This window comes from Rhinoraja longicauda, chromosome 2 (assembly GCF_053455715.1).
Source record: "Rhinoraja longicauda isolate Sanriku21f chromosome 2, sRhiLon1.1, whole genome shotgun sequence".
Classification (NCBI taxonomy): Eukaryota; Metazoa; Chordata; class Chondrichthyes; order Rajiformes; family Arhynchobatidae; genus Rhinoraja; species Rhinoraja longicauda.
This window is the reverse complement of record NC_135954.1, coordinates 18,928,425-18,956,187: the sequence shown is the minus strand read 5'-3', so window position 1 is coordinate 18,956,187 and position 27,763 is coordinate 18,928,425. Positions and strand designations below refer to the sequence as shown.

Below are 27,763 nucleotides of genomic sequence, written 5' to 3'. Positions count from 1 at the left end.
AAATAGACCATCACACCATATTTCAAGCAACCTTTGTCTGCTCTTTAGTCTAAATTACAAAGATTAAAATACACTTGTATATCATCTGCCTCCAAGCAATGAGCTTCAAGGAGGACCAATTATGAGGGCAAATGCAAAAAATACATGGGTTCCTGAATGTGGATGCCTTCCAAGACATCATCATCAGAAATGCAAAATTGTTTCGGTGGAGAAAAGTAACATGCATATAACCCAGCAAACAGTCATCATTGGGTGCACAGTTATTCTGGCTGTTGTTTATCAATGACTTGATGTCTCCTAATGCTTTGCAATCTGAATTTCCCTGTAGAAAAAAAATCAGCTTCAGTTACTGTAGACAAGGAACTGCAGATGTTGGTTTACAGAAAAGGGCACAATGTGCAGGAGTATTTCAGCAGATCAGGCAGCTGCGGAGAAAATGGATAAGGCGATGTTTTGGATCGGGACCCTTCTTCAGACTGATAGTGTGGGGGTTAAAGCTGTAAGAGAAGTGGGGGAAGGACTAATTTTGCAAGTGATAGCTGGATTTACAGATGAGGGGTGGGTTTAGATTAACAGATGCTTGTACAAACCACAAAAACTGTGAAGTAATGAGATAAGGATATAGGATTTCTCCCACACCACCCACCCTTCCCTCCAACTACAATCAGCTGAAAGAAGAATCCCAACCCCAAACATCGCCTAACCATGTTCTCCAGAGCTGCTGCCAGACCCGCTGAGTTACTCCAGCACTGTCAAAATCACTCAATGTTCTGGACATCAGTGAAAGCCCTGTTTGTTTAGATTGCAATCTTTATATCATTACATGTTAGTGCAGGCCAAGTACTATAATTTCCCAAATGTTTACTACTTGTCTGCTATTCAAGCAGGTGCAGGAAGCATGAGATTTTAAAGTGAAGAGATCCAGGATTTCAACTTGAGGTCTTCACCTACAACTGTTTGAGTTGAACATAGAAGAACAGAAGGGTATTCTTGCTATTGAGGGCGTGCAGAGTAGGTTTACTAGGTTAATTCCCGGAATGGCGGGATTATCATATGTTGAAAGACTGGATCGATTAGGCTTGTATACACTGGAATTTAGATGGATGAGAGAGGATCTTATTGAAACATATAAGATTATTAAGGGGTTGGACACGTTAGAGACAGGAAACATGTTCCCAATGTTGGGGGAGTCCAGAACCAGGGGCCACAGTTTAAGAATAAGGGGTAGGTCATTTAGAATGGAGATGAGGAAAATCTTTTTCAGTCAGAGAGTTGTAAATCTGTGGAATTCTCTGCCTCAGAAGGCAGTGGAGGCCAATTCTGTGAGTGCTTTCAAGAGAGAGCTAGATAGAGCTCTTAAGGATAGCGGAGTCAAGGGGTATGGGGAGAAGGCAGGAACGGGGAACTGATTGAGAATGATCAGCCATGATCACATTGAATGGTGGTGCTAGCTCGAAGGGCCAAATGGCCTCCTCCTGCACCTATTGTCTATAAAGGTGATACAGACAACAACGCTGTGATAGCTGTAACAATTTTTCCGTAAGACCTCAATCTTAAATTAATCATTTAGCTTTAAGCCATTTGTCTTCAAACATCTGTATAACAGAACCATAACCGGGCACTTTAAGAGGCAGCATAAGGTATTCTATTAGGAAATTAAATACTGTAAAGCCCTTATGACTTTGAACATGCTCTTCTATTGCTTTATTTCTGAATCTTATCCTAGTTCTACTGATATAAATGAAGCTCAAATGAGTGGAAATAATTTAGATTTCCACTAGATTTACGACAGAGGAGATTTTAAGGTAGCAGTTAGTGAATTTAAAATGCTCCTTTTGTTTATTGATGAAATATTAACAATCCATTAAAAATTGATTGGACACCTAATGCATTAAGCAGTATTTGTGAGCAACCAGCCACTGTATGTTCACTCTCAATTTAGATATGTTAAGAGGTATGTTCTTTAGATACGTTAAGAGAAAAAGATTAGTAAAGACAAATGTGGGTCCCTTGAAGCCAGACATGGGTGAATTATTATATGTAACAAGGAACTGGCAGAAGAGTTGAACAGGTACTTTGGATCTGTCTTCACTAAGGAAGACACAAACAATCTCCCAGATGTACTAGAGCACAGAGGATCTAGGGGGGTAGAGGAACTGAAAGAAATTTGCATTAGGCGAGAAATAGTATTGGGTAGACTAATGGAACTGAAGGTTGATAAATCCCCAGGGCCTGATGGTCTGCACCCCAGGGTACTCAGGGAGGTGGCTCCAGAAATAGTGGACATAGGTGTTCATTTTCCTATGTTCAATAGATTCAGGGTCAGTTCCTGTGGATTGGGGGATAGCTAATGTTATCTCACTTTTCAAGAAAGGAACGAGAGAGAAAACGGGGAATTATAGACCAGTTAGTCTGACATCGGTGGTGGGGAAGATGCTGGAGTCAATTATTAAAGAGGTAATAACAGTGCATTTGGATAGCAGTAAAAGGATAAGTCTAAGTCAACAAGGATTTATGAAAGGGAAATCATGCTTGACTAATCTTCTGGAATTTTTTGAGGATGTGACAAGTATAATGGATGAAGGGGAGCCAGTGGATGTAGTGTATCTAAACTTTCAGAAAGCCTTTGATAAGGTCCCACACAGGAGATTGGTGAGCAAAATTAGAGCACATGGTATTGGGGATATAGTGTTGACATGGATAGAGAATTGGTTGGCAGACAGGAAGCGAAGAGTAGGAGTAAACGGGTCCTTTTCAGAATGGCAGGCAGTGGCGAGTGGAGTGCCGCAAGGCTCGGTGTTGGGGCCGCAATTATTTACTATTATATTAATGATTTGGATGAGGGAATTAGAAGTAACACTAGCGAGTTTGCAGATGACACAAAGCTGGGTGGCAGTGTGAACTGCGAAGAAGATGTTAGGAGGTTGCAGGGTGACCTGGACAGGTTGAGTGAGTGGGCAGATGCAGTATAATGTAGATAAATGTTAGGTTATCCACTTTGGTGGCAAAAACAAGGAGGCAGATTATATCTCAATGGTGTCAGGTTAGGTAGGGGGAAGTGTAGCGAGACCTGGGGGTCCTTGTTCACCGGTCACTGAAAATTAATTTGAGGAAGGACATCCTTGTAATTGAGGCAGTGCAGCGTAAGTTCACAAGATTTTGTTCCCTGGGATGGCGGGACTGTCATATGAGGAAAGATTGAAAAGACTAAGTTTGTATTCACTGGAGTTTAGAAGGATGAGAGGGGATCTTATAGAGACATACAAAATAATAAATGGACTGGACAAGCTAGATGCACGAAAAATGTTCCCAATGTTGGGGGAGTCCAGAACCAGGAACCACAGTCTTAGAATAAAGGGGAGGCCATTTAAAACTGAGGTGAGAAGGAACTTTTTCACCCAGAGAGTGGTGAATTTGTGGAATTCTCTGCCACAGAGGGCAATAGACAATAGGCAATAGGTGCAGGAGTAGGCCATTCAGCCCTTCGAGCCAGCACCGCCATTCAATGCGATCATGGCTGATCACTTTCAATCAGTACCCCGTTCCTGCCTTCTCCCCATACCCCCTCACTCCGCTATCCTTAAGAGCTCTATCCAGCTCTCTCTTGAAAGCATCCAACGAACTGGCCTCCACTGCCTTCTGAGGCAGAGAATTCCACACCTTCACCACTCTCTGACTGAAAAAGTTCTTCCTCATCTCCGTTCTAAATGGCCTACCCCTTATTCTTAAACTGTGGCCCCTTGTTCTGGACTCCCCCAACATTGGGAACATGTTTTCTGCCTCTAATGTGTCCAATCCCCTAATTATCTTATACGTTTCAATAAGATCCCCCCTCATCCTTCTAAATTCCAGTGTATACAAGCCTAATTGCTCCAGCCTTTCAACATACGACAGTCCCGCCATTCCGGGAATCAACCTAGTGAACCTACGCTGCACGCCCTCAATAGCAAGAATATCCTTCCTCAAATTTGGAGACCAAAACTGCACACAGTACTCCAGGTGCGGTCTCACCAGGGCCCGGTACAACTGTAGAAGGACCTCTTTGCTCCTATACTCAACGCCTCTTGTTACGAAGGCCAACATTCCATTGGATTTCTTCACTGCCTGCTGTACCTGCATGCTTCCTTTCAGTGACACCCAGATCTCGTTGAACATCCCCTCTTCCTAACTTGACACAATTCAGATAATAATCTGCCTTTCTATTCTTACTTCCAAAGTGAATAACCTCACACTTATCTACATTAAACTGCATCTGCCATGTATCCGCCCACTCACACAACCTGTCCAAGTCACCCTGCAGCCTTATTGCATCTTCCTCACAATTCACAGGGCAGTGGAGGCCAAATCACTGGATGAATTTAAGAGAGAGTTAGATAGAGCTCGAGGGGCTAGTGGAATCAAGGGATATGGGGAGAAGGTAGGCACAGGTTACTGATTATGGATAATCAGCCATGATCACAATGAATGGCTGTGCTGGCTCAAAGGGCCGAATGGCCTCCACCTGCACCTATTTTCTATGTTTCAATGTTTCTATGTAATTGTGGTGCATAGAACCAAGGTACCAGAAGTGATTTCCTCCAAACTTCTACGATTCATTCTATTTAGGATGAAGCATACTGTTAATGTAGAATATATTTAATCCAGTGAGATGGAGTTCTTGGAGATGCTGTCTTTCAGACCAGAAGTTTAATCTCAACTCAGTCTGATTTTCAGATGAGCACAGAAGGTCAACTGGAAGAAAGGTTCTCTCCAGCACTTAACTTGGGTTTTATTTTCCCCAAACCAACACAGGAAGAGAAGTGCCATGGGAATAATTCAGTGCAGTTAGACAGCTGACTGTGCACAAGTTGGCTGGTGGTATTTCCTTTCGCACTACTTCAACAACATTTCAAATGGTAGTTGGGTCGCCGTTGTGCGCACTAGGACAATGAGGCCACAAATAATCAAATATTAGCGAGCGAGATGATCTCCTAATGGCAAAGCTTAAAAGCAAGGTTAAATTCAGATTTTTAGGGTCTAGAGATACAATGCGGAGCAAAGCACCAAGGCAAATTCCTTGTATGTATACATATTTGGCTAATAACATTTATTCAATTCAATTGAATTCAATTCAGCCATTGGCACTATCCCACACACTAGGGACAATTTGCAATTGTTACCGAAGCCAATTTAGCGTACAAACCTCTATGTCTTTGGAATGTGGGTGGAAACCCGAACATCTGGAGCAAACCCACGCGGTCACGGTAGGAATGTATAAACTCGGTAGTCAGATTGAACCCGGGTGTCTGCCGCTAAGGCAGCAACTCTACCACTGCGCCGCCCATGTTCAGCATTATAAAGTTTTCAAGATAGTAGCAGGAAAAAAAAATCAGAAAGGCTTTCTTGTTCCACTTCAGTTTCTTTATAACCTTCAAATGCATTCCTTACCCATCATCAGTAAAGTCTAATATATTACAATTATTGTAAAAACAATGATAACGATTCAGGGACAGTTTCTTCTCAGCTGTAATCAGGCAACTGAGCCATCCTACCAAAAACCAGAGAGCAGCCCTGAGCCACTATCTATCTCATTGGAGACCCTCGGACTATCTTTGATCAGACTTTACTGGCTTTATCTTGCATGAAACGTCATTCCCTTTATCATGTATCTGTACACTGTGGATGGCTCCATTGTAGTCATATATTGTCTTTCTGCTGACTGGATAGCAAGCAAGTAATGCACTGTACCACGGGACACGTGACAATAAACTAAACTTAAACTCAAAGACTAAATAACTGGGGATCATGCACACGGGTTCAAGATACAATTCATTAGTTGCAACCTTCGTTCTTAGAAATGATCCATTTATTCTATCTCTATTTTCAGTCGATTAAACAAATAAACCCAATCCCATGAGCCTTAAATCTTAAAAAAGGGCTAACTTTATAAAATAACCCCACCAGTGATTTCTGATTTCTTAATTTAGTTCCACCTGGACCAAATTGAGATACTGATCCATTTGTTAGGGCTACCTTGCTTCTTGTTCAAAGACTACTTAGAAAAGGCATGAAAAGTTGAGTTAACGTATCTATACACTGTGCGTAGTGTATCTATACACTGTGAATGGCTTGATTGTAATCATGTATTACATTGTAATCATATCATTTCTGCTGACTGGATAGCATGCAACAAAAGCTTTTCACTGTACCTCGGTACACGTGACAATAAACCAAACCTACTACAATCAAAGTTAATAATTGGAGTTCATGGACTTAAAAGCAATTGAGAAACAAAGAGGGAAATGAAATTGAAGGCACAGCAAGTTTTAAAATTTATTTTTAAAGCCCTGAAGCAGATTTAATGCTCAATTCCAAAAGGGAATTGGATAAATAGTTGAAAAGCAAAATAACAGAGCAAGCTGTGAAGAAAGGCCTGTGTACTGGGACTAATTTGGCAGCTCATTCAAAAGAGGCATGTTGTACCTTGCTACTCCTCGTGCCAACATTGAAAGCTACCTTGTATAATCAGCTTAATAATACATGTGGGTTGAGTCCACAGATTGAGAGTAACTAAATTCTGTTTGCATGATTCCCTATCGTGTCAACAAATGTGGGAGAATTTCACCCCACCAGCGCATTCTGGACATGAACTAATTTCCAAATGATATTGCATTGTCTCTTTACGTGTTCCTCTTGCACTGGACATAAGGGGAACTTGGACAAGGAGGTGCATTCAATTGTCCTTAAAAGGTTTCAGGAACTTCCATTTTAAATGCAAAATCATTACGTGATATGGTCCTTCAATATTTTTGAGAAATGTACTGACAGCATATTAAATTTTCAAGAATGAGGGGCTCTCATGGTGTGCATTTTTAACTACCTTATCCTGTGCCTTGCAGCTCAAATATCATTATCATGGTGAATCAGTGGAATTCTTTGCCATAGAAGGCTGTGGAGGACAAGTCAGTGGATATTTTTAAGAAAGAGATATAGGGCGGCACGGTGGCGCAGCGGTAGAGTTGCTGCCTTACAGTGAATGCAGCGCCGGAGACTCAGGTTCGATCCTGACTACGGGCGCCGTCTGTACGGAGTTTGTACGTTCTCCCCGTGACCTGCGTGGGTTTTCTCCGAGATCTTCGGTTTCCTCCCACACTCCAAAGACGTACAGGTATGTAGGTTAATTGACTGGGTAAAATGTTTTTAAAAAATTGTCCCTAGTGTGTGTAGGACAGTGTTAATGTGTGGGGATCGCTGGGCGGCACGGACTCAGTGGGTCGAAGGGCCTGTTTCCGCTCTGTACCTCTAAATCTAAAAAATCTAAATCTAAATAGACAGATTCTTGATTAGTACAGGTGTCACAGGGAGAATGCAGGAGAACGGGGTTAGGAGGGAGAGATAGATCAGCCATGATTGAATGGCAGAGTAGACTTGATGGGTCGAATGGCATAATTCTACTCCTGCCCCTTATGACCTTATTAGCAACTTAGTGGCTAACTTGGTGGGAGGGAGCACGTGGCAGTGTGGTAAGGCAGCAAGACATTTGGGACCTTGATGAATGTTAGAATGGTCTATTTTTTTTAAACCAGAGATTTAAGGATTAGGTAGAAAAAAGACAATGGAAAAAGGTGACTTTAAAGTTGGAACCAGTGCCAAAAATAAGGCAAGGAATAGAAAGGCAACAATTGTGGAAAGAGAAACAAGAGTTAATATTTCAGGCAGATGGAAATCTCAATAGTTTTTTAAAAATCAACTTTTTTTTCTCTAAAATCCTGCTGAATATTTCCAGCATTTTATTTTTCACCTCAACAGTTGTATTGTTTTTGGAAAGGAAAAAAAAGATTGAATTACCAGACGAGATGACAGTTTACCAGTAAAAGAAATGCAACTTAGGTTTAGGTTTATTATCATCATCATCATGTGCATCATGACAATAATAAACTATGAAAAGCACTGTTTTGCATGCGATCCAAATGGATCAGATATACATACATAAATACATAGGCAGCGCAACAGTGGAGTTGTTGCCTAATAGCACCAGAGACCCAGGTTCGATACTGACTACCGGTGCTGGCTGCCCAGAGTTCATACAGTGCATTCAGAAAGTATTCAGACCCCTTCACTTTTTCCACATTTTGTTACGTTACAACCTTATTTTAAATTGGATCAAGTTCTTTTTTTAAAAATTATCAATCTACACACGATACCCCAGAATAAAGAAGTGAAAACAAGTGTTTAGAAATTTTTGCATAGTAATTAAAAAGAAATCACTGAAATGTCACATTTACATAAGTATTCAGACCCTTTGCTGCGACACTCAAAATTGAGCTTAGGTTCATCCTGTTTCTATTGAATATCCTTGAGATGTCTCCATAACTTCATTGGAGTCCACCAGAGATAAATTAAATTGATTGGACATGATTTGGAAAGGCACACACCTGTCTATATAAGGTCCCACAGTTGACAGTGCATGTCGGAGCAAAAACCAAGCCATGAAGACGAATGAATTGTCCGTAGACCTCTGAGACAGGATTGTGTCGAGGCACCGATCTGGGGAAGGGTATAAAACAATTTCTGCAGCATTGCAGGTTCCAAAGAGCACAGTGGCCTCCGTCATTCTTAAATGCAAGAACTTTGGAACCACCAGGACTCTTCATAGAGCTGGCTGCCCGGCCAAACTGAGCAATCGGGGGAGAATGGTCTTGGTCAGGGAGATGACCAAGAACCCAATGGTCACTCTGACAGAGCTCCAGAGTTCCTCTGTGAAGATGGAAGAACCTTCCAGAAGGGCAACTATATCTGCAGCACTCCACCAATCAGGCCTTTATGGTAGAGTGACCAGATGGAAGCCACTCCTCAGTAAAAGGCACATGACAGTCCGCTCGGAGTTTGCCAAAAGGCACCTAAAGGACTCTCAGACCATGTGAAACAAGATTCTCTGGTCTGATGAAACCAAGATTGAACTCTCTGGCCTGAATGCCAAGTGTCACATCTGGAGGAAACCAGGCACGGCTCATCACCTGGCCAATACCATACCCACGGTGAAGCATGGTAGTGGCAACATCATGCTGTGAGGATGTTTTTCAGCGGCAGGAACTGGGAGACTAGTCAGGATCGAGGGAAAGATGACCAGAGCAAAGTACAGAGAGATTCTTGATGAAAACCTGCTCCAGAGCGTTCTGGACCTCAGACTGGGGTGGAGGTTCACTTTCCAACAGAACAATGACCCTAGGCCCACAGCCAAGACAATGCAAGAGTGGCTTCGTGGCAAGTATGTGAATGTCTTTCAGCCCGGCCAGCCAGACCCCGGACCTGAACCCCATCGAACATCTCTGGAGGGACCTAAAATAGCTGTGCATCAACGCTCCCCATCCAACCTGACAGAGCTTGAAAGGATCTACAGAGAAGAATGGGGGAAATTACCCAAATACAGGTGTGCCAAGCTTGTAGCGTCATACCCACGAAGACTTGAGGCTGTAATCGCTGCCAAAGGTGCCTCAACAAAGTACTGAGTAAAGGGTCTGAATACTTATGTAAATGTGATATTTCACTTATTTCTTTTTAATTACTTTGCAAAAATTTCTAAGCACCTGTTTCACTTTTTTATTATGGGTATTATGTGTAGATTGATGATTTAAAAAAAAACTTTTTTAATCCATTTTAACATAAGGCTGGAACGTAACAAAATGTGGAAAAAGTGAAGGTGTCTGACTACTTTCTGAATGCACTGTACATTCTCCCTGTGGCTGCTAGGGTTTTCTCTGGGTGCTCTGGTTTCCTCTCACATTCTCATGCAGGTTTCTAGGTTAATTGACTTCTGTAAATCGACTCAACTGTGTAGGATGTGAAACTGGGATAACAGAGAACTATGGATGATTGTTGGTCGGTGTGGACTCAGTGGGCTGAAGGACCTGTTTGCATGCTGCTTCTCTAAAGACAATCAAGTTTAACTCAAGTACAATAGAGCAAAGGGGAAGATATAGAATGCACAATATAGTTTACAGCATTGTGGTGCATCAGTTCCATAGACAGTCCAATGAATACAATGTCTCCTTTTATTCCCACCCCACTTTGAGAACAACATCAAACACAGCGGAATGAGATGGTACAGATTAATCTATACCCCATCTGGGCCCCAAAGTGTGATTGAAATTGTACTGACAATCACCTTATAATGAAAAAAGATATATGGCATTGCTTATTGTGAGCATTAGGCAATAGACAATAGACAATAGGTGCAGGAGTAGGCCATTCGGCCCTTCGAGCCAGCACCGCCATTCAATGTGATCATGGCTGATCATTCTCAATCAGTACCCCGTTCCTGCCTTCTCCCCATACCCCCTGACTCCGCTATCCTTAAGAACTCTATCTAGCTCTCACTTGAATGCATTCAGAGACTTGGCCTCCACTGCCTTCTGAGGCAGTGAATTCCACAGATTTACATATCCCTGACTGAAAAGGTTTTTCCTCGTCTCCGTTCTAAATGGCCTACCCCTTATTCTTAAACTGTGGCCCCTGGTTCTGGACTCCCCCAACATTGGGAACATGTTTCCTACCTCTAACGTGTCCAACCCCTTAATAATCTACAATCGGCATGTTCTGGAGTTTAACTTTGCTCATTTTATTTTCAATCTCTGGAACCTGCAGCAGATTTGCACATTAATAACACTTACACAAACCTACATTAACAACACTACTTCCCGCAGATTCCACACAAACCATTCTGATCTCACCCACAAACTCTTCCAATGTAAAAACTGCAATAGGAAACTGGTCCTATCCAGCAACCTTGGTGGACAACACATGTAGAGTGGCCAGATTGACAAGGACCATGCCGCGGACCGGGAACCCACTCGGAAGGCCCGGCTCTCCCGCCCAGAGCGAAGGTATTAGATGGAGGAGCAGTAAGCAGACTGGCTGCGGGTCGGAGTGCACTGTATCGACAGTGGCGCGGGCCATTGGAGGCCCTTCAACAACTTGGGGCTCGGCTGGACTGGGCGTTGCTCCAAGATGCCATGGATGTGGACTGGACACCTCCTGCAGCAGTGGAGCAGCGACGGGTGTCACAATAGACAATAGGTGCAGGAGTAGGCCATTCAGCCCTTCGAGCCAGCACCGCAATTCAATGCGATCATGGCTGATCACTCTCAATCAGTACCCCGTTCCTGCCTTCTCCCCATACCCCCTCACTCCGCTATCCTTAAGAGCTCTATCCAGCTCTCTCTTGAAAGCATCCAACGAACTGGCCTCCACTGCCTTCTGAGGCAGAGAATTCCACACCTTCACCACTCTCTGACTGAAAAAGTTCTTCCTCGTCTCCGTTCTAAATGGCCTACCCCTTATTCTTAAACTGTGGCCCCTTGTTCTGGACTCCCCCAACATTGGGAACATGTTTCCTGCCTCTAATGTGTCCAATCCCCTAATTATTTTACATGTTTCAATAAGATCCCCCCTCATCCTTCTAAATTCCAGTGTATACAAGCCTAATTGCTCCAGCCTTTCAACATACGACAGTCCCGCCATTCCGGGAATTAACCTAGTGAACCTACGCTGCACACCCTCACCATGACCACACTTGGTTAAGCCAACCTCACAATGCCGGTCTGACAATGGGCCTTCATGGTCAGGTCAAGAACCCTGCACTTACATACTGGGGCTCAAAAATGTGGCTGAAAACTGGCGATTCTGTATACTGTGTCAGTGCACTACTGCCGTACACTTGTACTGTATCCGAGATGCTTATCCAAGTTGCATCCAAGTATTTATGTATAGTGATGCTGGTACTGAACTGTATACAAACATTTATTTCTCTGTACCTCGGTACGTGTTACAAATAAAGTAACATTGTACGCTTGGTAACCCAAAACACGACCGAGGGCCATTTGCACAAGCACCACCTATTCTTTTACTCATACATAACTAAAGCCATTAGTATCAGGTTACATCTACAGAAACGGGGTGGGGCGCACGGTGGTGCAGCGGTAGAGTTGCTGCCTTACAGCGAATGCAGCGCCGGAGACTCAGGTTCGATCCTGACTACGGGCGCCGTCTGTACGGAGTTTGTACGTTCTCCCCGTGACCTGCGTGGGTTTCCTCCGAGATCTTCGGTTTCCTCCCACACTCCAAAGACGTACAGGTATGTAGGTTAATTGGCTGGGCAAATGTTTAAAAAAAAATTGTTCCTAGTGTGTGGCAGATAGTGTTAATGTGCGGGGATTGCTGGGCGGCCCGGACCCGGTGGGCCGAAGGGCCTGTTTCCGTGCTGTATCTCTAAATCTAAAAAAAAAATCTTAAAACTGCTACCTTACAGTGCCAGAGACCCGGTTCGATCCTGACTACGGGTGCTTGTCTGTACGGGGTTTGTACGTTCTCCCCGTGATCTGCATGGGTTTTCTCCGAGTTTCCTCCCACACTGCAAAGACGTACAGGTTTGTAGATTAACTGGCTTTGGTAAAATAGTAAATTGGCCCTAGTGTGTGTAGGATAGCATTAGGGTACGGGGATCGCTGGTCGGCACAGACACGGTGGGCCGAAGGGCCTTTTTCAGTGCTGTATCTCTCAAGTAAACTAAACACAAATGCTACTCCCTCACCGTGGTCTTGTGGCTCCCCTTGACACCCCAGTTCCCATGGAGCCAATGCTCCTTTCCGCCTTGTTATGCCTGTGCCCACGAGCACTTCACACATTTCACATCGACAAGTCTGTGCTAATCAGAAATGAACACTTGGGTCCAGAGCTGGTTACAGCATTAGATCCGGACTTGCGCTCAGGTGATCATTCAAAATGCAAAGTGATCCCTGGGCACCACATTCGTAGGTCCCCAGTCTGAAGGCCAGTAGCATGGAGTCAGTCATACAGCAGTATAGCATGGAAATGGGTCCTATGACCCACCTTGTCCATGCCAACCAAATTGGCACATTAGGCTCATCCCATTTGCCTGCATTTGGCCCATTGTCCTCTAAAGCCTTCCTATCCATGTACACATCCATACCTTTCCCATATCATAAACGTGATAAACATATTGTTTTGTAAGAAAATAACTGCAGATGCTGGTACAAATCGAAGGTATTTATTCACAAAATGCTGGAGTAACTCAGCAGGTCAGGCAGCATCTCAGGAGAGAAGGAATGGGTGACGTTTTGGGTCGAGACCCTTCTTCAGACTGATGTCAGGGGGGCAGGACAAAGCAAGGATATAGGTGGAGACAGGAAGACAGTGGGAGATCTGGGAAGGGGAGGGGAAGAGAGGGACAGAGGAACTATCTAAAGTTGGAGAAGTCAATGTTCATATTGTTTTCTACAGTTTCCTCACATTCCATATGCAGACTATCTTACAAGTTAAAAAGTTACCCGAGCTCCATCTTAGATCGCTCCCCTCTCACCTTAAATCTATGCCCTCTAGTTTTACAATCCTCTACCCTGGGGGAAAAAAACGGCAAAAATTATCTTTATTCATGCCCTCTCATGATCTTGTTGGGCCAAAGAGCCTATTTAAGAGAGAGTTAGATAGAGCTCTGGAGGTTAGTGGAATCAAGGGATATGGGGAGAAGTTGGGCACAGGTTACCGAGAGTGGATGATCAGCCATGATCACAATGAATGGCGGTGCTAGCTCGAAGGGCCGACTGGCCTCCTCCTGCACCTATTTTCTATGTTTCCATGCTGGATAACTGTATTTTGTGCAAGGTCTTCTCTGCCTTTCAAAATTCTGGTCATTTAAAAAACTCCTCAGCCAAGAAAAAAGATAGATAGCAGCTCTGCATCTTAACCCATAATTAGAATGTATAAGAAAATAACTGCATGTGCAGGTACACATCAAAGGTATCACAAAATGCTGGAGTAACTCAGCAGGTCAGGCAGCATCTAAGAGAGAGGGAATGGGTGACGTTTTGGGTCGAGACCCTTCCCCATAATTAGAATATTGACATTGCATCAAAGTGCAGGTAAAAATAAAGCATTTCTGACACAAGCTGTTTAAGTTTGCATCATGTTCGACACTGTCAATGTGGACAGAAGGGCCCAGTCCATACGTTCTCTTCCATGTTCTATGTTAACTTCAAAATCCAACTACGATCATTTAGAATAAAGAAAATGCTGCAATTTAAAACATTTCTGTACTAACACACAACTAAAAGATATTATAGGTGTGATTAGTACAGTAACAAAGTTATTTTTCTACTGCTTTAGTACCCTTGGATGAAAATTATCAAGGCCTTAGAATTTTTCAGCTTTCACTGCCATTCATTTCTCCAGCAACATATAGTGAGTGTTTGAGGGCACTGGGCCTGTGCTTGCTGGAGTTTAAAAGTTTGTGGGGGGACCTCATTGAAACTTACCAAATAGTGAAAGGCTTAGATAGAGAGGATGTGGAGAGGATGTTTCCACTAGTGGGAGAGTCTATGATTAGAGGTCGAAGCCTCAGAATTAAAGCACTGTAGTGGCCTGGCGGAGGCCAGAGAAAAGGCAGGACGCCAGGCAGTTTTAGATAAAGGTCTTTATTAGGCTGTGAGCTCCTGCTCACAGCGTAGTCCACCTAGGGATGAGCCACGCCTCCCCACGGGCTGGCTTTTAACCCCTTACGCCTGTCCGTCAAGTGACGAGGGGGCTGACCCAAGGAGTGGCCTGATCCCCAGGGACCGCCACAGGACCCCCCCCAAGAACCGGAGGTACAAAACGGACAGGAGGGCACACGAGGTGACCAGCCCGGGTGCGCACCATGACCGGCGCAGGGACCGGCGACCGACCGACAGGTGGAGGGGTCGTAGCAGACACTGGCGGGGGTAACGTGGACAGGGGGCGACCGCGTGGGCGGGGCTGAGCAACCGGCACCGGCCGATCAATGTCCACGTGTGCCGGCTTCAGCAGTGCGACCGAAACAGTCTCGCTGTGACCCCCCATGTCCAGAACAAATGTGGCCGAGCCGTGTTGCAGGACCCGGAAGGGGCCCTCGTACGGCCGCTGGAGAAGTGATCGATGAGCGTCCCTGCGCAGGAACACAAACTGGCAGTCCTCCAGAGCAGCAAGGACATGCGGATGGAAGGTCCAATGACGCGACGTGGGCACAGGTGCCAGCCTGCCCACCGTCTGCCGAAGACGTTGCAGGGCATACGAAGGCTGCTCCACTCGACCCTGTGCCGGTGGATGAACTCCCCGGGAACCGTCAAGGGGGCCCCATGCACCAACTCGGCGGAGGAGGAGGCCAAGTCCTCTTTGGGTGCGGTGCGGATCCCAAGCAAAACCCACGGCAGGGCGTCCACCCAGTCTGGATCCGTGAGCCGAGCCTTCAGGGCAGCCTTCAGCTGGCGGTGAAAGCGTTCCACCAACCCGTTCGACTGTGGATGGTATGCCGTAGTGTGGTGTAGGCGGACACCCAAGAGGCGTGCCATGGCCGACCACAGTTCCGAAGTGAACTGCGGCCCCCGGTCGGATGTAATGTCCAGTGGCACCCCGAACCGGGCGATCCAGTGCGCCACCAAGGCCCGAGCGCAGGTGGCCGTCGAGGTGTCCGTCAGCGGAATGGCCTCCGGCCACCGCGTGAAGCGATCGACCACGGTGAAGAGGTGGGTCATGGGGGGTCGCAGCGAGACTGTTTCGGTCGCACGGCTGAAGCCGGCACACGTGGACATTGATCGGCCAGTGCCGGTTGCGCAGCCCTGCCCACGCATTCATCACGTCGGGGTCACCAGTGTAGTGGCCTGGCGGAGGCCAGAGAAAAGGCAGGACGCCAGGCAGTTTTAGATAAAGGTCTTTATTAGGCTGTGAGCTCCTGCTCACAGCGTAGTCCACCTAGGGATGAGCCACGCCTCCCCACGGGCTGGCTTTTAACCCCTTACGCCTGTCCGTCAAGTGACGAGGGGGCTGACCCAAGGAGTGGCCTGATCCCCAGGGACCGCCACAGCACATTCTTTTAGGAAGGGTACAAGGAGGAATGTCTTTAGTCAGAGGGTGGTGAATCTGTGGAATTCTTTACCACAGAAGGCGGTGGAGGCCAAGTCAATGCCAAGATATTTTTAAAGCAGAGATAGATAGATTCTTGATTAGTACGGGTGTCAGGGGTTATGGGAAGAAGGCAGGAGAATGGGGTTAGGAGGGAGAGATAGATCTGCCATGATCGAATGGCAGAGCAGACGATGGGACAAGTGGCCTAATTCTGCTCCTATCACTTAAGTCCAGCAACTTCTTCTCTATAGTAATTTCCTTTCATGCTGATTAATTAGATTCTTGATTCCCTAACATTTCAGAAGATTGCTTGTGTCTTCTTCATGTGAAGACAGGCCCTAAATATTTATTCAACTGACTTCCCTGCTCTCCATAATGAATTTTCACATTTATGTCTGTCAGAGACCTATTCCTGACATAACTACTATTTTTGTGTTTTCAAGTCTGAGTCATAGGGAGAGGTTGGGCAGGCTTGGACTGTATTCCTTGGAGCGCAGCAGGATGAAGGGTGATATTATAGAGCTGTATAAAATCCATGAGTGAAATAGATCAGGTCTATTCCACAGAATCTCTTGCCCAGAGTGGAGGAAATCGAGAACCAGACCTTTAAAGTGAGGGGGAAAGATTTAATAGGAATCCGAGGTGTAACTTTTTCACACAAAGTGTGGTAGGTGCATGGAACGAGCTGCCAGAGGGGGTAATAGAGCCAGGGACTATCGCAACATTTAAGAAACATTCAGACTGGTACATGGATAGGTCAGGTTTAGAGGGATAAGACCCAAAAGCAGACAGGTGGGACTAGTGTAGATGGGACATGTTGGCCGGTGTGGGCAAGTTGGGGCAAAGGGTCTGTTTCCACACTGCAAGATTATGATTCTATAAGTGTAGAGGCTATTAACCTGTCATGCTCCCTGCAGGTTTACTCTCATGGTTTTTTTAATCAGAGAAACATAGAAAATAGGTGCAGGAGTAGGCCATTCGGCCCTTCGAGCCTGCACCGCCATTCAATATGATCATGGCTGATCATCCAACTCAGTATCCTGTACCTGCCTTCTCTCCATACCCCCTGATCCCTTTAGCCACAAGGGCCACATCTAACTCCCTCTTAGATATAGCCAATGAACTGGCCTCAACTACCTTCTGTGGCAGAGAATTCCACAGATTCACCACTCTCTGTGTGAAAAAAAACTTTCTCATCTCGGTCCCAAAAGACTTCCCCCTTATCCTTAAACTGTGACCCCTTGTTCTGGACTTCCCCAACATCGGGAACAATCTTCCTGCATCTAGCCTGTCCAACCCCTTAAGAATTTTGTAAGTTTCTATAAGATCCCCCCTCAATCTTCTAAATTCCAGCGAGTACAAGCCGAGTCTATCCAGTCTTTCTTCATATGAAAGTCCTGCCATCCCAGGAATCAATCTGGTGAACCTTCTCTGTACTCCCTCTATGGCAATTTATTTGCCCTCCTCTGTTGAAATTTAAAACGATCCCAATTCTCAAGCTTGCTTCTTTGGCAAGGAATCTTACATGACTAATACTATCCTTAAGTCACATTTTCCATCTATTACTCTGCCAGGCAGGAATGCATAATTGTGGTTCTTGTGTATTATTTCCTGACATGTTTTTTTTGCCTACCCACCGTCATGCCATTCAATGAAGCACCCTAATCTATCATATCATATCATATCATATATATACAGCCGGAAACAGGCCTTTTCGGCCCTCCAAGTCCGTGCCGCCCAGCGATCCCCGTACATTAACACTATCCTACACCCACTAGGGACAATTTTTACATTTACCCAGCCAATTAACCTACATACCTGTACGTCTTTGGAGTGTGGGAGGAAACCGAAGATCTCGGAGAAAACCCACGCAGGTCACGGGGAGAACGTACAAACTCCTTACAGTGCAGCACCCGTAGTCAGGATCGAACATGAGTTTCCGGCACTGCATTCGCTGTAAAGCAGCAACTCTACCGCTGCGCTACCGTGCCGCCTTGAAAACTTTTTAAAGAAGGAGGCAGAACAGATGTTGCTAGTCATTAACTATCCCTTATTATGCAGTGAAAGAAATTACCCCACAAAAATTCCAGCATTTCCAGTCATCTTTGGTGCAAAACAAGTTGATAAGAACTATCCCAAACACATTGACTGTTGCAATTTCAAGCCTTTAGAAATACAGGTCCGCCACTGACTTTCCGGCACCCTTGGTTCCAGAGCCTTGCCAATATTATCCGTTTTGTCGGACTAATGGAGGTCAAGGCCTTGGGAGACCGAGATGCTGGCCCACAAAGATGGCCATGGAGGTCAGCTGTGAGAAAGGGTCTGCCGGCTCCAGCCAGGCGAGAGTTTCAGAGCCCAGACACAGGCAGCATATTCGACTTGCCGATGGGCCTTGGAAGTCTGTTATGGAAATGGATTTGCCAGCTCCAGCTGGGTCCACGTGGGAAAATTTGAAGTAAGTCCCCATGAGGTCGAGATCTGCTGCCTTACCCAGCCGAGGTGCCACATCTTCGGGGGGACTTCCGGATGGAATTTCAAAAGCGCTCTCATGACTTCATCCAAACTAAAGGAGGTGCCAGACCATGAGTTGCCGGAATTTTCGATAGTGGACCTGTACTTTACAATAGTGCAGTTCTTGTACGGTAGGATAGCAACTTTGAAATCTCTACTTTGGAAAAACAATATCAATACCAGAAGCTGCTGTCAGGACCCAAACTATAATGAATGCTGGCACATCATCATTACTTCAGCATAATTCAGATCTCACAGAACTCACTCACAATGCAAACAAATCTTGCTTTTTAGATAAACATAGAACATAGAACAGTACAACACAGGAACAGACCCTTTGGCCCACAATGTTTGTGCTGAACATGATGTCGACCAACTCTTATTTGCTTGCGCACAACCCATATCCCTCCAAAAGTCTGTGCCTATCCAAAAGTCTCTTCAATGCCACTATTATGGATACTTGTATCAGGTTTCCCCTCAGACTCCGACATTTCAGAAGAAACAATTCAAATCTGTCCAACCTCACTCTGTAGCTGAAGAATGGTCTTGACCCAAAACATCATCCATTCCTTCTCTCCAGAGATGTTGGCCCGCTGAGTTACTCCAGTATCTCCTAATCCAGGCATTATTCTGATAAACCTCCTGCACCCTCTCCAAAGCCTCCACATTCTTCCTGTAATGGGCCAACACGAACTACACACAACACTCCAAGTGCTGCCTAACTGAAGTCCTCTAAAGCTGCAAAATGACTTCCTGACTCTTATGCTCAATCATCTGGTCAATGAAGCCAAACATACCATATGCCTTCTTTATCACTCTGTCGACTTGTGAAACTACTTTCAGGGATTTATGAACTTACACCCCAAGATCCCACTGTAATCAATGCTATTAAGGGCCTCGTCATTAATTATATATTTTCCTCTTACATTTGACCGACCAATGTGCAACACCTTATACTTGCCTGGATTAAACTCCATCTGCCATTTTGCCGCCCATTTAGTCATAGAGTCAGAGTGATACAGTGTGGAAACCGGCCCTTTGGCCCAACTTGCCCACACTGGCCAACATGTCACAGCTACACTAGTCCCACCTGCCCGCATTTGGCCCATATCGCTCCAAACCTGTCCTATCCATGTACCTGTCTAACTGTTTCTTAAATGTTTGGATAGTCCCTGCCTCAACTACCTCCTCTGGCAGTTTGTTCCATACAACCACCACCCTTTGTGTGAAAAAGTTACCGCTCAGATTCCTATTAAATCATTTCCCCTTCACCTTAAACGTACGTCCTCTGGTCCTCAATTCACCTACTCTGGGCAAATGGCTCTGTGTATCTACCCAATCTATTCCTCTCATGATCTTATACACCTCTATAAGATCACCCCTCATCCTCCTGTGCTCCAAGGAATAGTTTCAGCCTACTCAATCTTTCCCTATAGCTCTCATCCTCAAGTCCTGGCAACATTCTCGTAAACCTTCTCTGTACCCATTCCAGCTTGACAACATCATTCCTATAACACAGTGCCCTGAAGTGAACACATTACTCCAAATGCAGTAGACACAAATTGCTGGAGTAACTCAGTGGGTCAGGCAGCATCTCAGGAGAGAAGGAATGGGTGACGTTTCGGGTCGAGATCATTCTTCAGACTGATGTCAGGGGGGGGCGGGAGAACTAATGGGAGAACTGCGAAAGGTGAGGGGAAAGAGAGGGAAAGCAGGGACTATCTGAAGTTAGAGAAGTCAATGTTCATGCCACTGGGGTGTAGATTACCCAAGCAAAATTTGAGGTGCTGTTCCTCCAATTTGCGCTGGGACTCACTCTGACAATGGAGGAGGCCCAGGACAGAAAGGTCAGATTGGGAATGGGAGGGGGAGTTGAAGTGCTGAGCCACTGGGAGATCAGGTTGGTTAAGACAGACTGAGCGGAGGTGTTCAGCGAAACGATCGCCGAGCCTGCGATTGGTCTCGCCGATGTAGAGAAGTTGACACCTGGAACAGCAGATGCAGTAGATGAGGTTGGAGGAGGTGCAGGTGAACCTCTGCCTCACCTGGAAAGATGGTTTGGGTCCTTGGGTGGGTCTAAATGCGGCCTCACCAACGTCTTATGTAACTGCAACATGACCTCCCAACTTCTACACTCAATGCTCTGGCTCATGAAGGCCAATGCACCAAAAGACTTTTTGACCACCCGATCTACCTGTGACTCCACCTGCAAGGAACTATGCACCTGCACTCCTAAATCCCTCTACAACACTACCCAGAGCCCTGCCAGCCATAACTGATCAATATCTCGCTCTGTACTTTCACAGGCATTCTCACACTCCGCTGCCGCAGGATTTTTGGTGTCATTTGCAAACATGCTTATCAATCCTTGTGTAGAAAAGACACCCATAGTGTCTGAAGAAGGATTCCGACCTAAAACGTCACCCATCCTTTTTCTCCAGAGGTGCTGCCTGACCCACTGAGTTACTCCAGCACTTCGTGTCGATCTTGTGTCTATCTTCCTTGTCAACCCATCTACGTTTATCTATTTATAGAGGGATGGGTGCCACATGCAGGTAAATGGGACTAGCCTTGAATGCCGGCATGGGCAAGGTGGGACAGATAATGTCCTCTATTGCCTCCTCCCAATAAATGAATACCCGTTCCCTAAATTGCAGTATAGATTCTGTCATTGTGATTTTCACTGCCCAATGACTGAGACAATTGCACAGAGCAGCACCAATCACTATTCATGTCCCAGCAGAGGTCCCAGATGTGATCCCTGGGGAACCCCACTGGTCACAGATCTCTAGCCTGAATATTGTCCTTCTTCCACAACCCTTGTCTTCTATCAGAAATCCACTTATGAATCACTGTTAATTCCCTGCACTGTTAATCTTCTGGCTCAGCTTACCATTGGGGACACTATGAAATGCTGTACTGAGTTTTTGGTCTTAGACAATAGACAATAGAAAATAGGTGCAGGAGAAGGCCATTCGGACCTTCGAGCCAGCACCGCCATTCAATGTGATCATGGCTGATCATTCTCAATCAGTACCCCGTTCCTGCCTTCTCCCCATACCCCCTGACTCCGCTATCCTTAAGAGCTCTATCTAGCTCTCTCTTGAATGTATTCAGAGAATTGGCCTCCACTGCCCTCTGAGGCAGAGAATTCCACAGATTCACAACTCTCTGACTAAAAACGTTTTTCCTCATCTCTGTTCTAAATGGCCTACCCCTTATTCTTAAACTGTGGCCCCTCGTTCTGGACTCCCCCAACATTGGGAACATGTTTCCTGCCTCTAACGTGTCCAACCCCTTAATAATTTTATACGTTTCGATAAGATCCCCTCTCATTCTCTCAATTGAGGCATTTTCAAGCATCTCATCTTCAAAGACAACAGAAACTACGCAGCAGTTTGTTTGAAAGTACGTGACACAAAAAAACAAACAATGTTGTGACCCATGAGTCACAAACCTCAGCTACTGAGAACTCCAGAGTGCATTTCAGATCAAACAGGAGAAAATAGTCACATCAAGGCAGAGATAATATTTGTTACTGAAGCCCTCAGACTTGCCCTTGTTGCTACAGATCTGATTGATGGTGTTACCTTTCTGATTTATGGTTATCTTTAGATATTTGGCCTGCACCCACAGATGTTAGGTCATCCTTCATCCGAGAGTGAACCCACAGAAAGTAACTGGCCTGAACGGAGTCCCCAGCTGCACATACCTCTAGCATTCCAAGGTTTCCATCTGCTTAGAGAAAACCACTATCATCACAGTGCTAAAGAAAAGCAAGGTAATGTGCCTTAATTACTTCCATTCAGATATCCACCACCATGAAGTGCATCCACCACCATTCTGATATCCACCACCATGAAGAGCATAGTTATATCAATGATCTGCGAAAGATGCCCCAAATCTGCTAAATTATTTGCCAAAACATTAGACCATTATAAACTATATAATTAGCAATTATATTTTTTTTAAATTAGATATAGTTAGAGAGTGTCATACTTACACTTATAAAAGTGAAAAGAGAAACTCTTACAAGTGAAAAAGGTACAGTTTGGGTAAAGGGCTTGAGTCACATAATCCAAACTATGTAGCGGTGCTCTGCGAATGGCGATGCTACATCTTTTAAAATCAGCTTCAATCATGCTAAAGTGGAAATGGTCGAGAGCTTCAAATTCCTTGGCATTGATATTGCCAATGATCTGTCATGGACCAACCACAATGATGCGACAGCCAAGAAGGCACACCAACGCCTCTACTTCCTGAGGAAATTTGGCATGTCTCCAATGACTCTTAGAAACGTCTACAGAGGCACCATAGAAAACATACTGTTAGATTGTATCACAATTTAGTTTGGAAACAGCTCTGCTCAAGAACGCAAGATATTGCAGAGAGCTGTAGATGTACCCGAGTCCATCACACAGACCAGGCGGCACGGTGGCGCTGCAGTAGAGTTGCTGCCTTACAGCGAATGCAGCGCCGGAGACCCGGGTTCGATCCTGACTACGGGCGCTGTCTGTAAGGAGTTTGTACGTTCTCCCCGTGACCTGCGTGGGTTTTCTCCGGGATCTTCGGTTTCCTCCCACACTCCAAAGACGTACAGTTATGTAGGTTAATTAGCTTGGTAAATGTAAAAATTGTCCCTAGTGGGTGATAATGTGCGGGGATTGCTGGTCGGTGCGGACCCGGTGGGTCGAAGGGCCTGTTTCCGCGCTGCATCTCTAAACTAAACCCACCATTGATTCCATCTACAGTTTATGCTACCTCCAAAATGCAGCCAACTTAATCAAAGATTTGTAAATCGTTACAAGTGGTGGAGGCGGGACTGTGTTATAATTACACGGAGCCCAGAGCTCAGGAGGCTCCAAGACGGCGCAGAAAGAAATCGACCAGAGACTTGTCCCACCCCAGTCATTCTTTCTTCTTCCTGCTCTCATCTGGTAGAAGGTACAGAAACTAGACTCAAGAAAAGCTTTATCCCACTCCATTATGAAGCTTTTGGATGGTTCTTCCATTTGCTAGGGTATAGTCTGATTCACCTCTGCCCCATAGCGATCATTGGGCTTTGTCTTTGAAACTGATGCGCACAATGCTGCAAACTCTATTTTACATTTTGTATCTTCCACAGTGCTCTATTGCACTTTAGTTTAATGATTGTATTTATGTACAGCTTATCAGATTTGTCTGCAAAACAAAACTTTTCATTCTACTCCGGTATAGTTTAGTTTAGAGATACAGTGCAGAAACAGGCCCTTTCGGCCCACCGGGTCCGTGCCGACCAGCGATCCCCACACATTAACAATATCCTCTACCCACTAGGGGCAATTTTTACATTTACCAAGCCAATTAACTTACATACCTGTACGTCTTTGGAGTTTTCATGAAACCGAAGATCTCGGAAAAAACCCACGCAGTTCACAGGGAGAACGGACAAACTCCGTATAGACAGCACCTGTAATCGGGATCGAACCTGGGTCTCCGGCGCTGCATTCGCTGTAAGGCAGCAACTCTACTGCTGCGCCACCTAATCCCAAGATGTTTAACTCAGTTTGCTATTAAATTATGAAATTATTTTCAAGAACATCAGGTTACTTCTCCTGGTACCTCAACAAATATTTAATCATCATTCTAATGACATAAAGTGCTCAAGTAACTCAGCGAGCCAGGCAGCACATCCGGAGGACATGGATAGACGATGTTTCATGTCGGGTCCCTTTTGTAGACTGATTATAGTTCGGGGGAGGAGAGAGAAAGCTGGAAGAGAGGTGGGAGCAGTCAAAGTCTGAAGAAGAGTCTCAGTCTGAAACGTCACCTATCCACGGTTCTCCAGAGATGTAGAGCCAGAGGAAGGAACACAGGTGGAAGGGGATGGCGGGACTGGAACAGAGGGCAGGAAGGGGGGCATGAGGGAGAATGGGAGAAATGGGTGCATATCTAGGTGGGACACCGGGAAGAGAGGAGTTCGAAAAAAATAGGGGAGGGGGGTCTTTGTACGTTAGTTACCCAAAATTGGAGAACTCAATGTTCATACGGATATTTTGTAAGCTATCCAAGTGTAATATCAGATGCTGTTCCTCCAGTTTGTGTTTGGCCTCACTCTAGCAATGGAGGAAGCCCTGGACAGAAAGGTCAGTGTGGGGATGTGAAGAGGAGTTAAAATGGTTCACAGCCAGGAGATCCAGCAGACCTTGGCAGACGGAGGGCAAGTGCTCAGCGAAATGGTTGCCCAGTCTCACCAATGTAAAGGAGGCCACATTAAGAACACCAAATGCAATAGATGAGGTTAAAGGAGGTGCACGCCAATCTCACCCTCTCTGAACGCAACAACTGCCTTGACTTCTCCGCTCCCCTTACAAACTTCAATCTCACCCCCTGAGCGCATTTGTAAATCAATATCTGCAGTTCCTTGTGCTTAGCGTTCCATCTACATCCTTTAAAATAACATGATCTTGTCCTTTCCTTCATGCAGTTTGATACCTTCAAAGGCACAGAGAGGACTTCCACATTTACTGATATTCCAAAGGCAATAATGCTTCAAAGATACTTGGTTAACTGCAAAAACATTTTTAAACTACGCAAAATCATGAAAGAGTAAACTTAAAAGGTATAACTCAGATTCAAAACAAACATGGTAATTTCAGTATAATTCTGAACCAAAAGATTGATGCAGGCATAATTTGCACATAAAAGCCATGCTAGTACATACCTTTAATACTTTTCACAAAACAAAAGGTGGCCCATAGAGCCTTGGCCAGCTCTCAAATGATGAATCAAATCAAAAAGACCAATCCAGCCTAAAACCAAACCTCCCACTCATAACATAGTTTGCGAGATTGGTCAAATTGATGCAAATTTGGAAAGAGAATCGTCTTCATGGAAGGAAGCAGAGGGTGATATGGAAAGTTGTTTTACACACTGGAGGCCTGTAACTAATGCTGTGTGCCTCAGGGATAGTTGCTGGATCTATTGTTGTTTGTAGTTTATATCTCCCGCTGATGGGAGACGATGGGGGGAAGCCGAGCTGCAGCAAAGTGCAACTGCAACATTCAACTGCAACCCCCCGCTCAAATTAGGACTGATGAATTGTTCCACAACAGAAGTTGTTCCAAACATAAAATAGAAGAAAAAGACTAAGCAAATATCCCAACTCTTCAATGGCAGCCATTGTAAGTGCTTACCTGAAGTTCACCGCTTGCACTCCAGAAGGCGTTGCGTAGCAACGGTACGTGTCAGGGGTCGTGACCTCGCCTGCCGTGCAATCCCCCTATAGCCCGCCGCACGGCACGTGTCAACAGCTTGCTGCGGGCCGGATGTGGCCCGCGGACCATAGTTTGGAGACCCCTGATGTAGATGACAAACAGTAACGGGCCCAGCACCGAACCCTGAGGCACACCACCAGTCACAGGCCTCCAGTCCGATAAGCAACCTTCCACCATCACCCTCTTGGGAACATTGGGCCAAAGGACCCATTTCCATGATGTGTGACTCTAATGTTAATCTCGATTCAACGTATAAGAATATTTCTTCTCACTTTAAGCATGACCTGAACACACTCTGAACAGACTGAAGAAGGGTCCCGACCTAAAAATGGCCTGCCCATTCTCCACAGATGCTGCATGACCCCATTATGTTCTTTCAACACTCAAGACAACGGCATCGGCATTTCTTTGTGTTTCCTCTTCATTCACTATATATTTTACCCAAAAAATTACAAAATGCCATTCCAATATCATTATTTATGGTGTAGGAAAGAAATGCAGTTGCTGTTTTAAACAGAAGATAGACACAAAAAGCTGGAGTAACTCAGCAGGAACAGGAGAGAAGGAATGGGTCGAGACCCTTTTTCAGACTGGTTATTTATGGTGGCACTCACTGTTCAGGAACACACGAGGAGTTTTCAGATGAATGCAACTGGCAATAGTTTACATTTCCGTGTCATACACAACTCACACCTCAGCCTCAAGTTGCTTCTGGCCGGAGCTCAGATCAGATCAGATGACTTCAGCAACAGTTGAAAAGGTTCCTCTCCGGTTACAAACTGCTGGGAGTCTGGCTACTGCGAAATCTCGCCCAAATGGAATTGAATTGACCAATCTCCAAAAACCACCATTTCATTCCGCCCGACACCCCGCCCCTTATCAATCCCTGCAACGGATATAAATCACTGGTATTAATAATAGCGAAGCTACAAGGAACAAACTGGGTGCACTAATACGGCCGGCACTGTTTTCCAGGCCTGCCGAACTGCTTGCTGCTGGTAACAATTTCATTGCATTGTTCCGTGGCGGATACAGATGACAATTAGATACTTTGCGGATTGTAACAATCCGGATTGCGGATTGTAACAATATTTGCCGCTGCTGACTCCTTAGCCTCCATCCAGGAAAAGATTTGTAGAAAAGATTTCAGTCTGAAGAAGGGTCTCGACCCGAAACGTCACCCATTCCTTCTCTCCCGAGATGCTGCCTGACCCGCTGAGTTACTCCAGCATTTTGTGAATAAAAACCTTCGATTTTGTACCAGCATCTGCAGGTATCTTCTTCAAGATTCAAGATATCTTTATTTGTCATCCAAAAAACAAGTTTTTTTGGACGAAATTTAGTCACCCACAGTCCAACAATAAAAGCAATAAAATAAGCAAATTACACAACCCCAACCAACATACACTAAAGACTTGTAGTAGTTTAATGAAGATAAAGAGAAGAAGCAACTTTAATAACTGCAAGCGGGATTGTTTACATCGCTGAACAAATGGACTTTAAATGCATTTACCTCATATGTTCCGTGGGCACAACGCTAGACTACTCACCTCAGTCTCCTTTGTAGAGGCTTCACTTGGCCATTCTGTTCCTAGGTTACGCGCATTTCCAACACATTGAGCCCCAGCCCAGCGACCTGCAAAGCGTACTGCAGGAAGATAAAGCGGGATTACAGTCACCAACACGAAATTAAATGGTGTTCTGTTTATCCTGCTGCCCTCGATGGCCTAAGATGGCTCAGGGTGGAGGGTGGGGACCCGCGAATCGAGTGATCGCCCGTCGCAGCTCCCTCCTTGCGTTTCTGGCCAGTCGATCACTCCTGGAAACATTGAGCTAAATAATTGTCACTGCTGGGCTACTCCTCGACAACGGCTCCGGGTCCTAGCGCTCACCTGAAGCAACTTGCACAGCTCTCTGCAGCAACTTGCACAGCTCTCTGCAGCAACCAACACTCGCACACAGATCCTTTTCCCCCAACCGTGAAATTGTTTGCAAGTTTGCACTCGGGCTGGAAAACAACGGCGAGTGCAAGATCTCACTCACAAGCGTGAAACAATGAGCAGATCATCTTTTTTTTTTTCTTT

General features: G+C 45.3%; 1 protein-coding gene across 1 annotated transcript in view; it reads right to left on the bottom strand.

Annotated features, from left to right (window-relative positions):
- Positions 1 to 27,425, bottom strand: part of zdhhc11 (zDHHC palmitoyltransferase 11) — a 122,148-nt gene extending 94,723 nt beyond the window's left edge. Inside the window, exon 1 of the mRNA XM_078415777.1 lies at positions 27,230 to 27,425. The gene's annotated coding sequence lies outside the window, so the exon portion shown is untranslated. The remainder of the gene's footprint in view (positions 1 to 27,229) is intronic.
- Between the last annotated feature and the right edge of the window lie 338 nt (positions 27,426 to 27,763).